General features: G+C 40.5%; 1 protein-coding gene across 1 annotated transcript in view; it reads left to right on the top strand.

Annotated features, from left to right (window-relative positions):
• DNAH12 (dynein axonemal heavy chain 12) overlaps positions 1-13,334 on the top strand; it is a 4,520,724-nt gene that overhangs the window by 3,048,644 nt on the left and 1,458,746 nt on the right. The gene's annotated exons all lie outside the window — the stretch shown is intronic.

Here is a 13,334-nt window from a genome sequence, read left to right as displayed (position 1 = left end):
GGGTGCACTTGTCACTGCAGTTGAGATGCTGATTAGTCCCTGGAAGCTTTTTCAGCAGTCATTTCAGTAATGATCATTCATGGCTGCTTAACTGACAGTCAGTCAGTCAGTGTTTTAGTGTTAGGAGCTGTAGCAAGTAACTAATAAAGCTATCTTTTTGCTGTAATTTAGTAAAGGTGTTTGATGCAGTTTAACAGAAAGCTATAATGCTGATACATAATAGCTCTAATAGTTCTTTGCTTAGCTTTCAAGATATGTAATTTAGTAAAGGCGTTTGATGCAGTTTAACAGAAAGCTATAATGCTGATACATAATAACTCTTTGCTTAGCTTTCAGGATATGTTTTTTTCTTTTAGTCAGTGAATTGTAGCAAGGAGCTGATGTAGTTCTTCACTACATTTGCTACAATTTAGCACAGATGATAAAAACACAGACACACATAGACACACACACTGGTAAATTACTTAACTGAAAATTTGCCTGTGTGTGTGTGTGTGTGTGTGTGTGTGTGTGTGTGTGTGTGTGTGTGTGTGTGCGCGTGCGTGAACCTCAACTGTTAGAGATTTTAATTAATTTGTTTGTGTTTTTGTTTCTTTCTTTCTTCTAAACTTTAAACTGAGGATGCCAAATTGTGTGTATGAGTGGGGGAGCATTTCCTAGGCATACCTTTCAATCTCTTACTGCAAGGATTCTGGACAAATTAAAAAAATAAATGGGGAGACAAAGGCCCAAAATCAGGGACAGGTTTTAAAAATTGTACTTACAGATGTATAAAGTTGCCAAAATAATAGGTTTTGCAATTGCATGTATTTTCTAAAGAATATGAAGCCTGAAACTCAAATGTCTGTCATTATTTAGTGACTTTAGTTATCAATGATTTTCCAGAAAACTACACATTTTATGAGTAACAGACCCAACATATGAGGCAGAAATCTGGATGATTGGGAAGTATGTTCCCAGGATACCAACCAGCTTAGCTACAACTTTGTTAGCAGCTGTTTTCACCACAAGCAATGAACTAGTGAGATCATAACTGAAATGACACATAAGCAGTTTGACCAGCCTCACTGTCTTCACTGAGTGGTTTTATGACTTTTGCAGAGGTCATTCTTTGTTTTTGCATTCAATTGACCCATCCGTTCCTCCCTTAGAGAGAGAGAGAGAGACCTCTAGCTCATTGATTGTAATGTGTTAATGACAGTCAGGTGTTAGGAATCAGGCCATTCAGCAGATGTTGTGAACTTTCCTATCCCTATCCCCTTAGCAGTCTGCAAGCTTCACAATAGCTGCCTTGAGAGGGTCTATATTATATGAATCGAATGCTCTAATGAGCGAAAATCCTGACTGTGCCCCCCCCCCCGCTAAATATATATTCCAACTCCAAGATTGGACTACATTGAGGAAAGGGCAGATACTCCAATCTTCACTGTACTGCGATCCCATAGCACGCATCTCAATTTCCAGGATTTTCACGCATTAGGACGTTCAATTATATGAACTTTCGTTCATATAATATAGATTCCCTTGGGAGGTGCATGTATGTTGCTGCACATGCACAACCTCCTAACCAAGCATCATAGCATAGGCAGACTAGGATCCTCTTGCTGTGGTGATATACCTACTTTTCTGAAAGGGTCACAATGCAGTGAGCCATGCTGTCTTCCTCCGCCCAGGATGGGTGAGCTGGCGGTCCCATCCTTCCTGCCCAGACCCTCCAGCACCCCTGTTGCTAGCCAAACACATGACATCTGGGGTGCAGTCAGGGCTTTATTCCTTTATGCCATAGGTCTGCGTAATGCATAGATTATCTTTAACATTTATGACAGGTCCTCCACTTGTTTTTTAGTTCTCTGATATGAAAGGCATGTTTTTCAACCATCGATGTTTCCCCTTGTCTGGTCACATCTACACATCTGAATACATTAAAGGACAATTTTTGACAAAATACCCATCTGAAGATGCTTTTCGTCTGTCATAGATAGTTCCATTGTCAAGTAGCTGTAGCTTGTTGCCAGTTCAGGATTTTGGCTTTTACATTTTAAAAAAGACTACTGAGCTTTCATACTGTCATTCCATAGCTGCCTTGTGATACTGACAAATTTAGCTGCATGTGTCATGTTGTTATGGTGTTTTATGTTGTACTCCTTACACGCAGCAATAGCTTCCTGACAAATGAAACAGAAATGAGCACAAATATTAAACTCTAAAATATTCTTTGGACCTTGATAGTACAGCTCCTGCGTTCTTTCCCAAACTCCAGTTCACTGACTGATGTTTGTAGGTTGATAATAGTGGTATGAGTTTAGTGCTGTAAATGTGCTCTAATAATGTGATCTAATAGTTTACTGGAAACAGCCCTCCATTTGCATATTTCAGTCCTGAACACCAGTTCAGGTACAAATGTTGACAGCAAAAAAGTAGATACCAGGAATTTCTTTCACCATCTAATCAGATGGTCCAGCAGACAGTTTCTACCTCACAACTCCAGGGTTCTTTTTTTTTGGACTCCATTTAACCAGCCAGTGATATCAGATGGGCATTACTTGCAAAAGTACTATTCTGTCCATGGCACAATGCTCACTGTACAAGTGTTTTCTTCATAGCTCAAGGTTTTACTACAGAACACTGCCATCAACAAATGAGATCTAGTATTCTTGCTGTATGTGGTTAAATGGATGTAGGAACCACCTCTCAGTGCCAAGGTATAAAGGTATACCAGTTAGCTCCCCAACACACACACACACACACACACACACACACACACACACACACACACACACACACTAGAAAGAGGGGAGGGTATTTGAGGACCCCTGAGTTGTAGGTATGACAGCAGGTATTTTATTTTTAATACCTTTATTGTATTATCACTTGTTACATGGACAAATTTACATTTATACAAAAGTAATCAAACTGTATTAACAAATTGACATAAATAAACATTATACTTCACATATTATTGCTGTATATCATATAACCTAAGCAACATTACATAAATTATTCAATTCCTGACCCTTTTTTTAAACAAGAAACATCTTTATTAAACCATCACTTACAACACAAGCAGTTATACATTTATATAAATTAAATCAAACCACACCGACACTATCCTAGTTGCAAGCATTTTACATCACAAACCATACTGACACACTTTCAGCTGTAAACTTTATACATCACTTATAATCTAACCAATCATTTTCAGTCAAATATTACATACCTCATTTAAGTCCTGCCTTCTTTTAAACCTAATTTCTCCCTTGTATGTATTGTTCCTACAGTTCCCATTTTTTTCCTATCTACTTTGCTCCTATCCTTTTCTAAAGGTCTCAATTCCAATTGTTTTATCTCTGTTAGTATATTTTTTTATTTTGATTTCCATTTTCTAGTAATTACTTTTTTGGCAGCCGCCATAATTACACACAGCAAGGCCTTATCATGTCCAGGGAATTTCGATTCTCTATCACAGCTCAGAAGAATCATCTCCCTTGTGACAGCAATCTGCCCACCCAGCATCTCCGACAGTGCATCCCACTTCTGCACTGTACAGGAGTTTCAGTAAAATGTGCTTGGCATGGTGCAATGAGTAATAACTTTAAAAGTTAGTTAACATGCAAAAGGGGTCAAAAGGGTGCAGCAGTTACAAACAGCTGGTAAATTCGCAAAAAATACATGTTTTTTGTGCTTTTACACTTTGGGTGTAGGACTGAACAGAATGGATCCTGGGCCACATTGTGACCCTGGTGCTGCACATTGGGCAAGGTAGAATTAGATAACCATGGATTTATTGTAGTATACTCTGTTGTCAGTAACTGGATTGAATTGTCTGTGTTAGAGTGAGGGCTGTTAGTAATATCCAGGGAATTGTTATGGCTAGGCCTGTATAGGCCCTAGGGCCGATAGCCTAGTACCAACCTATGAACCTATGTGCAATTAATAGGTTTTCCTTTATGCAGATGTGAAGAAGAGAAATACTTTATTTTTGCTGAACAGGAGTGTTCAGTAGTTGGTCTCTGTAAGTTACATATGACACTACTTCAGATAAAACATATAATGACTGCTATGTGTTCCATACCCATATCTTGTTATCTTTATCTAAGCGCAAATAAATAGCAGACAGAAATTTTACGAGTCTGGGTCTGCTTAAAAGTGCTATCTAGTGTTTGCAAGAAGAGCCTTTATAAGGTAAGGTAAATTTCATTATCTTTGGTGCTGCACTCAAAACATTTCTGAGCAAGAAGTTGAAAAATAAATCCTCACTGACTTTTTCAGAACATAATGCTCCACTTTTCACTGGTGAATTATGGAAGTAATTTAAAAGGCTCCCTGTGTGAAGGAAATGTTCTTTCTCACCAGTCGAAATATGTGCTGAAGATTAAACTAGACTCATCTTTCACTTTTAACCTGTCAGAGTTGTACATATGTCTCTACCATAACTATATGGACATAGTTGACATTTGCCTTGAGAATGAGAATTTTAAATATCAAAGATTGTGAATAAAGGGGTATTAAAAGGGAAATAGACAAGATGGAGGAAAAAGAGGCAAAGGCATAGTGTTTAGAAGGCATAATCTGGAATGAGTGAGATATATTATTATTTTATATTTACTCTTCACTGTCCCACTAAGCTAGTGGCCTCCTTTCAGGGGGGAGATCCGAGGTGGTATTTATGCTAATATTAAGGGTAATTTGACCAGACCATTGGAGAACTTTCCCTTACTGTTTCTAATAGGTGTTGTGGGATATTTTGCATCCACATGAGCTACCACCATCTCAAGCAGATGAAGCCTCAGTTTACCATCTCATCCAGAGGATGTTGCACTTTGGAGTGCAGTACCCCCTTATGCTGCACTGCATTGTCAGCAATCCATCTCTCTCATGTGGGAATGGAACCCACAGCCTTCAGTACCAAAGGCGAGTGTGCTACCCATTGCTTCAGAGACATTTTACATTGGGATACCTTTAAGCGTTACCTCAGTGTGAGACTTTGTACCTGGTTTTTGGACGCCCTTACAAATGGGATGTTAAGTGTAGGGAGATATGCCAGATACATGATGCTAAGATTAAAAGAGGAGCTGGGATCCAATTTGCTAGTACACCTGAGCTCTGGCATCTACAAAACAGGATCCAAGACCTCTTGAACTTCAAGTTTAGTTTGGGAGACAGATGGTCTAACTGCTCAGGGTTCCATGTATTGCTATCAAAGGATTGTGAGGCCTTGATTTGATAAAGCTGTATCTGATGGTGTCACTTTCATTCCTTCCTCAGCAGATGGGTTTGGATCCGAGACTCCACGTTCAAGGTGGTGGTGAAGGTCTCCTCTGTGTCTAGAGAACAAGCATCCTTGCCCCTTTTGGGCATATTTACCTCATTCTGTTTTGTGTCCTGTGCCTTGATCATCCCCTCCACAGGGACAGCAAACCTAATCAAACCTTCAGCCAGCCCATCAGGACAATATTGTCTTCTCCGATACTTCCCCAGAGCATGCCACCGAGGAAGTCCATTATATGAGAATGTGCAAAAGGAGACACTTAGCTTCTCCACAGGAATCTCTCACTAAAGACAATGATTTTGATGAGGGGGAGGGGTAACCCAGATCACCATATGATGGTGTCTCCTTTGGAGACATTCTGGAGCTCTTTAAACAAAGAGGTGGTTGGTGTTCTGATACCCCCCCCCCCCCAAGAGGAATCAGTGTTTCTGTAGGCTTTCAGATCTGGCCTGTTTACCTCCTGGGTGACTCCACTGATGGATGAGCTTGTAAGCCTGGTCTCTAGGCAGGCATGGAAGGAACCAAGCATGATACAACCAATTCCTAAGAGACCAGATAAGATTCTTTCCCCTTCTAAAGATGTACACATTGGAGTAAGGGAGTAACTTTTGTTGCCATGGTTGTTGGGACAGCCATGAAAAAGGAACTATTGGAACAGACTTCCTCTGTCCAGCCCCCTAACAGGAAGTCTAGAGCTATGGACAGATTTGGGAAGCATGTTTGTGTTTCAGAAACCTTCACTTTTAGGACGCTGATGTATTTCACTTTACAAGACTACAGATAAATTTGATCAAGGAGCTTCCAAAATATCTTTTTGGGGTCCATGTCCTCCAAGGAAGGGAATAGAGTTTTCTTACAACTGGGCATCATCCAATCTATATCTACCTCATCCATGAGGTTGATTTCACACTCTGGGGAAGGTACCTCACAGGTTACGGGTTCAGGCTTATTCATTAGAAAACATCCCTGGATGGGCTTGTGTGACTTTGCAGAACCATTTAAGTCTTCATTTGTTAATGCACTCTTCGATGGATCTTCACTTTTTGGCCCCAAGGTAAAAGACAAACTCTCTTGATGTGAACAAGAAGGAAAGACACTGTCTGCCATGGGTGTACATTTTTCTACCCCTCAAAGGCCATTCTGTAGGAACCAACAAGGTGGCAGAAGAATGTTATTACAGGAATCACGTGGAGATAGCTCCCCCATAGGCGGAGGGAGGAAAACTAATGGAAGATGCCATCCTTGCAGCAGAGGTGGTCCACAGAACCAGGGATCTAGAGATTATTTCTCATATAGGCCCTATCAATGCTCCTGAAAGGAAGCGCTCAGGCAGCAGTTGGGGGTCATCTATCCCTGCACAAGAGAGTCTGGCTAAATATCACAAAAGTTTCATGGGTGCAGAGGATTCTATCCAGAGGTTATATCATACCATTTTCTGAACACTCTCAAACTCCCAATGTTCCACCTAGTCAGAGAGAAGCAGCTTCTCTAGAAAGAAAAAAGCTGCTAGAAAAAAGTCATACAAGAGGCCCCCCCAAACAGAGAGGATCGGGCACTTATTCAAAATTCTTCTTGGTGCTAAAAAAGACAGGGTACTTGAGACCATTTCTGGATCTCAGCAAATTAAACCAGTTCATTCAGTATACAGTTTCATATGGTCATGATTCAGTCCATTCTGACCTTTCTGCAGAAGAATGATTGGATGTGCTCAGTAGATTTTCAGGATACCTACTATCACATCAAAATGAACATGTACTCCAGGAGATAACTACGCTTCTGTCTGGGAGCCATACCTCTCAACTATCCAGATGTTTGCAGAATGTCCACATTTTTGCTTCATATTTTTGGTCTCTTTCTCATAAAATTTGTAATTTTCTGGCAAGTGACTGAGATGATTTCAGGATTGAAGTCATTATATAATGATACATTTGTGTTTCAGACTTCATATCCTTCAGAAAAATGCATGCTAAGACAAGTCTTGTTATTCTACCAACTTTCTAAGTTTATAAGATCAATATTTAAAATCTGTCCATGTTTTTGGGCCTTTGTCCCCCATTCTATCAGGGTTTGTTCAGATTTTTTGCGTTAAGGGGTTGAGGGGTTGAGATGTATGCCGGAAGCCAGTCATTATCAGTTCACAGCACTGCCCTTTGGTCTCACCACAGCCCCCAGGGTGTTCACTAAATGCATGGCAGTCGTAGCAGGTCACGTGAGACTGCTGGGATTCTGACTGTTTCCATATTTAGATGTCTGCCTCCTGACTGTTTCAACCAGGCATCGAGTGATTCAAGCAAGGGACTACTTACTCTATCAGGGAATGTGAGTCAATTACAACAATTCACAACTCACACCAACACAGAGTCTGGAGTTCATTGGTGCTTATTTGAATACAGTTACTCAGATAGCTTCTCTCCCTTCATCTTGAATAGATACCCTACAATCCCAAGTCAAGAAAGTGATCCAAAATCAATCCATTCCAGTCTGACTGATACTTCAGGCTTTGGGTTCCATTGCAGCAGCAACCACCCTTGATCTGCTGACCAGATTCTGTATGAGGATACTTCAGTTGACTCTGTTGACTCAGTGGTGCATTCTCCAACATCCATTATCCATGCCAGTCAAGATCACTCAAGTGTGCAAAAGATACCTTCTATAGTGGAGTCATTCAAATCATCTCCACAAACATCTCTCCTTTGTTCTTCTCCTCCCCAGTGCCACAGGAAGGACAGTCTAAGTTACGTGACTCCCCAAAGAGGCCAAGATGTGTGTCAGTGTCCTGGAGATGAGAGCTGCCCTGCTGGTGTTGCAGGCACTTCAAGATACTCTCCCCATCTGGGACCATTGTGATGCAGACAGTCAATATGTCAGTAGTCTGGTACATCAACAAACAAAGGGGAACCAGATCTTACCCTATTTGTAGTGAAGCTTTGATAGTTTGGCAACGGGTGATCTGTTCCTATCACTTTCTAATAGCAAAGCAAATCTGAGAGAAATACAAAGTGCTTGTAGACAAGTCCATTCTGATGCCTCATGAGTGGCCTCTCAATATCAATGTGGCAGAGAGAAATTTCCATTAATAGGGACAGCTATGCGATCTTTTCATTTTTCCCCTCAACAACAAATGCAGCAGGTTCTTTGCTCTGATCCCCCCACTGGGGGAGCCACAGAGAAATTCCCTAGTTCATGTTTGGCCCTCCCATCTCCTTTATGCCTTTCTACCCTTGCCACTAATTCCAAAGTTATTTCAGAAAGCAGTCTGGTTGAAGCTTTCAGTCAACTTCATTGCACCCTTTTGACTTTAGCAGATTTGGTTTCCATTCCTTGGGCTTCATCTTCTACATCCACCATAGATTCTGGATTCAGCTCTCGACCTCCTGTCTCACCCAACAGGCATAACTCACCCGGACACATCAGGCTTCAAGTTAACCACATAGTTTCCTCCAGTTCCACTGACTGCTAGAAAGCATAGGCTGCCCTTCACTGTCCATCACATTTTGTTGTCTTCCCATAAGGCTTCTACTAGAAAGATTTACAAGAATAAATGGAAAATATTTGTATTTTGGGCTCTAAGCAAAAACTTGGACCCCTTTTTAGTACATATCCCAACTATCCTTGACTTTTTAGCTAAAACTTTCAATGGAAGGGCTAGTTTCTCAACTGTTAAAGCTCAATTTGCTCCCATTTCTAACTTTCCGCTGGGCATAAGTAACTCTACCTTAGCTTCTTCTAAATTTTGCAAAGCATTCCTCAAGAGAGCTTTTCTACTCAGACCCCCATTAAAATACCCTACTCCACCTTGGTATCAGGCCTTAGCTCAATCTCCCTTTGAACCTTCGGCCAAAGCTGGCCTCAACTTTTTGTCTTGGAAGACCATTTTAGTGAATATTACATCTCCAGAAGAGTATCTCAACTCCAAGCTCTGTCTTGAAAACCCCCTTATCTAATTTTTCACAAGGACAGGGTGTCATTGTGAAGTAACCCATAGTTCTTTTGCCTAACATAGCTTCTGAGTCAAATATTAAACAGGTAATTAATCTCCCAGTTTTCTTTACAAACTTCTCAAAGGAGAATGCATGTTGTATCTGTTGGATGTGTATAGACAACTTAGTTTCTGCTTTTACTGAACCAAAGATTTTAGGAAATATTATCAATTGTTTCTTTCCTTTTCTTCTACCAGATTAGGCAACCCAGTATCTAAAGTTACATTGGCCAAATGGTTAACCGATTGTATTATCTTTGTCTATGAAAAGTGGGTTGATCTTTACCAAAACCTCTTAGAGCCTTCTCCAATAGGTCTATGGTGGTTTCTTCAGCCTTTTGGTCTACAGCATCCTTTGATGATATTTGTGCAGCTGCAACATGGGCTAATTGACATACCTTTATTGCTTATTACAGATTGAATCAGGTCTCTAGAAACAGAACATCTTTTGGCCCAACAGTGCTCCAGAATATCCTTCTTAGGGTCCTCCCTGGGTTGTGATAGCTAGGGACTCTGTCCCATCAGTTGAGGAATAAATGAAAATGGCAACATCAGATTAAAAGGTTATGTACTAACCAAAACATTTCATCTGAGTTGACCATTTTCATTCTTACTCAACTCCCTACCCACCTACCCTCCCCTCCTTTATTTTCTTCTGGAGGGATCGGAGTATTATAGGAACCTCTGTTTCTTATTTGATCTCCAGCTTCCCTTTTCTGTTCTGCCACTGTCCTGTTGTGTCTGGGGGCAGCAAAATCAATCTGAATCATGTTAGGTTGGTGGGGAATTATGGGTAAAGGGAGGAGCTCAAGAGTTATAGGATCCTACTCTCTGGAAGAAGTGGCCAAGTTGGGTCTGAGTGTAGGATCTGAACCTATCGAATGAAAATGGACGACACAGATGGAAAGTTATGGTGAGCACATAACATTTTATTTAATCTTTAGCTTGAATCCACTAACTTTTTAACTTTTTTTGTCAGCAGCCATTTGTCATTGGTCTTGCACTAGCTCTGAGGAGGAAACTGCCTGTGTTGATGTGTTTGCGAGCTAGGCAGGTTTGAATCAATTTCTCCAAGCAGAAAGCTCTTTTGAAAGTTTTGATGGCTATAATGGAGCTCTGTTTGAGAAGAAGACCCAGATGGTTTACATGTTGACAATTATAGATCTCTCCCTCTTTGGCCCATTGTTCTTGTAAGGGTTTGCAAAGTTCAGACAGCCGAAGCTCATGATAAGCCCCCTAAATCTTACTTGGCAGCTGTGGTTACTATCATCCCCAAGCCTGGAAAAATGTATTTTAGACTCATCCCACTACTGCCAAATATCAGCTCTGTATTGACTGTAAAGTCTTTTGAATGTGTGAGCCAGCAGATTTATGTTATTGATGCCTGACATGATGCATAAGGATCACTGTGAGCCCATCATAAAGAGGCAGCTGAGGGACTGTGTCTGATGGACAGCACCAACACTGTAAATATCCCAAATCAGGCTCTGTGCCCTGACATTTAGCCAGACACACAAATGTGAATAGCTATTCAGGCACAAGAAGAACCAGGTGGGTGAGATTGGCATCCATGTTGGCACCATGAAAGCAGAGACTTGCATGGCACTGAAATACCAGATAGTGGGTTTGATTATCCCAAACATTATCCTGTGTGTGCAGGCATGTACTTACATGAGGACAGATTAAGATGTCATGTGGCAATGTGAGAGATCACATCAGCAATCAAGAGGTGAGCTTAGGACCTCACAATAAGTACCATCATTGTTGGATGCCAGTGAGTACACAAACCACCTCTGTGGCAGCCTGGCTGTCTTTCACCTTCATGCTAGGCATGTCCAGTATAGAAAAACATATAGTCTCAAGACAAGTGGGGAGACTTGTTGGTTTTCAGGCAGGGAAACAAAGCATATAGAAAAAATGTCAGAATATCCTACTTTCAGTTTTCAGATTTGACCCTGAGAAGCCTTAAATAGGCTAATATGTGATTATTTGTTCATACCCTTATCAGGATATAAATTACCTGTAAAGGATTTAAAGAGCCACAAGTGATTTATGTTGGTGCTTACTTAACTGCTCTGTCTATTTTTATAAGTAGATCTAAAAAGTCCCTAGGTCTGTGGAGACTAGGCCAGAGTACCTGTTCTCTCCACTGCATCTTGCCTGATCCATGTAGCCCTTTGCAAACTTTGTTCAAACATTGTTTACTGATGTTTGTATGGAGTATGATGTAAGCAGTCTGTCAGGAATCTTTTTTTACACTGGTAATTTCTCAGAAGTCCTCCCTTGCCCATGTATGCAAGTAATTCTTGGTCCATGGGACTTTCTTGAGTATTTTTCATAGAGTGTCCTGTTTCAACATTAATGTGACCAAGATCCAACCTCTAAGCACTGGGTGTAAGCCATACCCATTTTGGCAAACTTTTCTTCCTTTTCATTGGATATCAGTTAATAGTTGATATTTGAGGTTTGACTAGCCCAGACGTAATGACTCCCTAGGGATGTTTTGATTAGCCAACTTTGTTTGATCAGTGAACAGCATGTCAGAAGCTGGGTTGGTATGTTATTCGATGTATAAGAAGTTAATTTTCATAAAACTAGACCTGGCCCTAAGTTGATGTAGTCCCTGATGACTTCTATAACATATCACCCCTAGATCATTCAACAGACGGTGTTGTCAGCCCAGTCTACATACTGCTGAGTTCCTTTGAATCTGGCTGTGTCGAAGATGAAAGGCAATATCTAGTTTCCAGAATTAAAAATACATGTTTGCATCGCATGTTCATGTTTGCATTTCATCTACGATATGGGCTGAAAACAGCAAGTGATTGCTTTGCTGAAGACGGTCTTGGAGAGGTGGTTCCCAAGATGGAGCCAAGCTTTATCCTTTCCAGTGTGCTTTTCTCTAGGTTATTATGGTGGTTATGTGGGTTTACATTTATTTGAGCTGTTGTTCAGAAGGTTGAGAGGTATTTTGACAAGTCTGAGTAAGAGAGGCAGAAGCTGGCATTGTGAGAAACTGTTATAGTGGTCTGCCCTTTGTATTTTGTATGGGGCAGACTTGAGAGATACTATGAAAAAGCTTTGAGGTATAGGACTCAGCATATAAAAGATAATGTGGAGGTGGACTCCTCATGCCCAGGCTGAAATAAAAGCTTAGATATGATGATTATTTATTTATTTATTTATTTTGCTAGTAAGAAACCAAGTGGTTAAGATTCAACATGCCTTTTGTGCTTTAGGAATCTGGGAATTTTGTCTACCCCTGTTGCAAGTCGGTATACTCAAAGATCCTAGGAACACTTTACTGAGGGCTTTTTCTTTTTCAAATTTTGTAAGTTGTTGAAAGATGTTTTAGATCTGTTAAGCCCATCTTTCTGGAAAAAGGTTGGAGGCTATGGTGGCTGATGTTATTCCATTGCTGAATGAGCTATGACATTGTATGCTCTCAGCATTTCTTCCTCATCTGTGTTGCCTAGTCTTTTTATTGATGTATTTATTTATTTCCGTTTAATAACTGGGCAAGTGGTTGCCAGACCCTTTTCCATGAACTGGGCACCATAGTGCAAGGCACAAACAGAAAATTATACATATGTTAAAGAATACACAAGATGTATGTAGTACAATAACAAAACAGAGACAATTAATTTGTAAGTTATTTGCAATTATACATGAAAATGATATTATTTGCAGCATGTACAACTAAGGTAGGCATTCAACCAGTAGTCATTTCTTAAAAGTATATCTTAACAAGAAAGATGTGACTGCAGGGTAAGTTGCAAGGAGTAGCCATTCTCACAGAAGCAAAAGCATTTTGTATCCTTAAACAGTTGCTTTCCTTCATATCATCCCTGATGCAGTATTGTTCACATACAGTCAGTATCCTGCTAAAGATGCTGTATGTTCAGCCAGTATAGCAAAGCTTGAGTGCCTTTCTCTCATGCCAAATATCTCCCTCATTACTGAGGCATGAAAGAGTGTGCTGGTAAATAAGGGATGTACAACTGCATAGTTTTTCACAACTTTCTTGCCACCACCCTGAATAAAGAGAAAACATCAAACACTTTGGTCTGTCAATAGTATGGCCTG

This window comes from Protopterus annectens, chromosome 7.part1, assembly GCF_019279795.1.
Source record: "Protopterus annectens isolate FY-2018-M chromosome 7.part1, PAN1.0, whole genome shotgun sequence".
In the NCBI taxonomy this organism is placed as follows: Eukaryota; Metazoa; Chordata; order Ceratodontiformes; family Protopteridae; genus Protopterus; species Protopterus annectens.
This window is presented reverse-complemented; position numbering and strand designations above follow the sequence as displayed.